Below are 3,627 nucleotides of genomic sequence, written 5' to 3' on the forward strand. Positions count from 1 at the left end.
TTTATGCCCCAAGATAATACCTTCATTAACCATAAAGTGGCACTTCTCCCAATTCAAGACAAGATTAGTTTCTTCACATCTCTGCAAGACTCGATCAAGGTTGCTTAAGCAATCATCAAAAGAAGTTTCATACACGGAGAAATCATCCATGAAAAGCTCAACAATCTTTTCACGGAAGTTAGAGAATATAGCAGTCATACATCTTTGAAAGGTAGCAGGTGCATTACATAAACCAAAAGTCATACATCTATAAGCAAAGGTACCGAAAGGGCAAGTAAAGGTGGTCTTATCATTATCCTATTTTGACACAGGTATTTGAGAGAAACCAGAGTAACCATCTAGAAAGCAAAAATGTGTATGTTTGGATAATCTTTCTAGCATTTGATCAATAAAAGGTAAAAGGGTAATGATCTTTTCTAGTAGCTTTATTTAATTTGCGGAAATAAATTACCATTCTATAAACTGTAATAATTCTTTGTGGGATCAATTCATCCTTATCATTAGGAACAACAGTAATACCTCCCTTCTTAGGGACACAATGGACATGACTTACCCACTGACTATCAGCAACATGATAAATTATACCCGCCTCCAGAAGCTGTAGTATTTCATTTCTTACCACTTCTTTCATCTTAGGATTTAACAGTCGTTGGTGATCAACAACTGGTTTAGCATCTTTCTCCAATTTTATTTTGTGCTGGCATAGAGTGGGACTAATGCCCTTAAGATCATTAAGAGTATATCAATAGCAGACGGTGCTTCTTAAAAGTTTTTAATAATTTCTATTCTTCCTGCTCTGAAAGGTTAGCACTAATAATAACAGGATATATCTTCTTTTCATCAAGATAAGCATATTTAAAAGTATCAGGTAATGGTTTAATCTCAAACACGGGATGACCCTTGGGTGGAGGAGGATCCCCTAGGATTTCAATTGAAAAGTTGTGTTTCAAAATAGGTCCATGTTTAAAGAATACTTCATCTATTTCCCTTCTTTCATTCATAAACATATCATTTTCATGGTCTAGAAAATATTGTTCTAAAGGATCATTAGGAGGCACGGCAACAGAAGCAAGACCAATAACTTCATCTTTACTAGGCAATTCTTTATCATGGGGTTGTCTATGAAATTTAGCAAAATTAAAGTCATGAGACATTTCCCCTAAACCAACATTAACAATATCTTTTTTGCAGTCTATACTAGCATTAACAGTATTCAAGAAGGGTCTACCAAATATAATGGGACAAAAATCATCTTGTGGGGAACCAAGAACAAGAAAATCAGTAGGATATTTAATTTTCCCACACAAGACTTCAACATCTCTAACAATCCCAATTGGTGAAACAATATCTCTATTGGCAAGCTTAATTGTAACATCAATATCTTCTATCTCAGCAGGTGCAATATCATGCATAATTTCCTTGTATAAGGAATGAGGTATTGCACTTGCACTAGCACCCATATCATATAAGCCATGATAACAATGATCTCCTATTTTAACATAAACAACAGGCATGCCAACAACAGGTCTATGTTTATTTTTAGTATCAGGTCTAGCAATTCTAGCAGCTTCATCACAAAAGTAAATAACATGCCCATCAATATTATTGACCAAGAGATCCTTAACCATAGCAGTACTAGGTTCAACTTTAATTTGCTCAGGGGGTGTATGTGTTCTAGCATTACTCTTACGAACCACAGTTGAAGCTTTAGCATGATCCTTTATTCTAACAAGGAAAGGTGGTTTCTCAATATAAGCGGTAGGAACAATAGGGTCAACATTATAAGTGATAGTCTTTTCTTCAAATTTAATAGGTTCTACTACTTTTACTTCAATGGGAGGATGATATTTAAACCACTTCTCCTTAGGAAGATCAACATGAGTAGCAAATGATTCATAGAAAGAAGCTACTATCTCAGAGTAAAGTCCATATTTAGTGCTAAATTCACAAAAAGCATCGGTATCCATAAAAGATTTAACACAATAGAACTTAGGTGTTATACCTGACTCCTTACCTTTGTCGAGCTCCCAATCTTCAGAGTTGCGTTTAATTCTTTCCAATAAATCCCATCTGAATTCAATAGTATTCATCATAAAAGAACCAGTACAAGAAGTATCGAGCATGGAGCGATTATTGAGAGAAAGCCGAGCATAAAATTTTTGAATAATAATTTCTCTTGAGAGCGCATGATTGGGGCATGAATATAACATTGACTTAAGCCTCCCCCAAGCTTGAGCGATACTTTCTCCTTCATGAGGCAAAAAATTATAGATATAATTACGATCACGATGAACCAGATGCATAGGATAAAACTTCTGATGAAATTTCAATTTCAATCGGTTGTAGTTCCATGATCCAATATCATCACATAGCCTAAACCATGTCAATACCTTTACCTTCAAAGATAAAGGGAAGACCTTCTTCTTGAAAACATCCTCGGGCATACCTGCAATCTTAAATAATCCACAAACTTCATCCACATAGATTAGGTGCATATCGGGATGTAATATTCCATCTCGTGTAAAAGGATTAGCTAGCAGTTTCTATATCATACCCGAAGGAATTTCAAAGTAAACATTTTCAGTAGGTTCAGTAGGTTGAGGAGCACTCTTTGCTCTACTGGTCGGGGTGAAGATACCCCTAACAAGCCCCTCAAAGAATTATTTTCCATAGTAACAAGTGACAGTAAATTTCAGCACACTATATAAAATTTTCCTTACCAAAGGCGCTTCACTCCCCGGCAACGGTGCCAGAAAAGAGTCTTGATGACCCACAAGTATATGGGGATCTATCGTAGTCCTTTCGATAAGTAAGAGTGTCAAACCAAACGAGGAGAAGAAGGACATGACAAACGGTTTTCAGTAAGGTATTCTCTGCAAGCACTGAAATTATCAGTGACAGATAGTTTCGTGATAAGGTAATTCGTAACGGGTAACAATTAACAAAAGTAAACAAGGTGCAGCAAGGTGGCCCAATCCTTTTTGTAGCAAAGGACAAGCCTGGACGAACTCTTACATAAAGCAAAACGCTCCTGAGGACACATGGGAATTATCGTCAAGCTAGTTTTCATCATGCTCATATGATTCACATTCGTTACTTTTATAATTTGATATGTGGGTGGACCGGTGCTTGGGTACTGCCCTTACTTGGACAAGCATCCCACTTATGATTAACCCCTCTCGCAAGCATCCGCAACTACGAAAGAAGAATTAAGGTAAACCTAACCATAGCATGAAACATATGGATCCAAATCAGCCCCTTACGAAGCAACGCATAAACTAGGGTTTAAGCTTCTGTCACTCTACCAACCCATCATCTACTTATTACTTCCCAATGCCTCCCCCTAGGCCCAAACAATGGTGAAGTGTCATGTAGTCGACGTTCACATAGCACAACTAGAGGAAATACAACATACATCTCATCAAAATATCGAACGAATACCAAATTCACATGACTACTTATAACAAGACTTCTCCCATGTCCTCAGGAACAAACGTAACTACTCACAAATCATATTCATGTTCATAATCAGAGGGGTATTAATATGCATAAAGGATCTGAACATATGATCTTCCACCGAATAAACCAACTAGCATCAACTACAAGGAGTAATCAACACTACTAGAA

Source organism: Triticum aestivum, chromosome 3B (genome assembly GCF_018294505.1).
Source record: "Triticum aestivum cultivar Chinese Spring chromosome 3B, IWGSC CS RefSeq v2.1, whole genome shotgun sequence".
Taxonomy (NCBI): Eukaryota; Viridiplantae; Streptophyta; class Magnoliopsida; order Poales; family Poaceae; genus Triticum; species Triticum aestivum.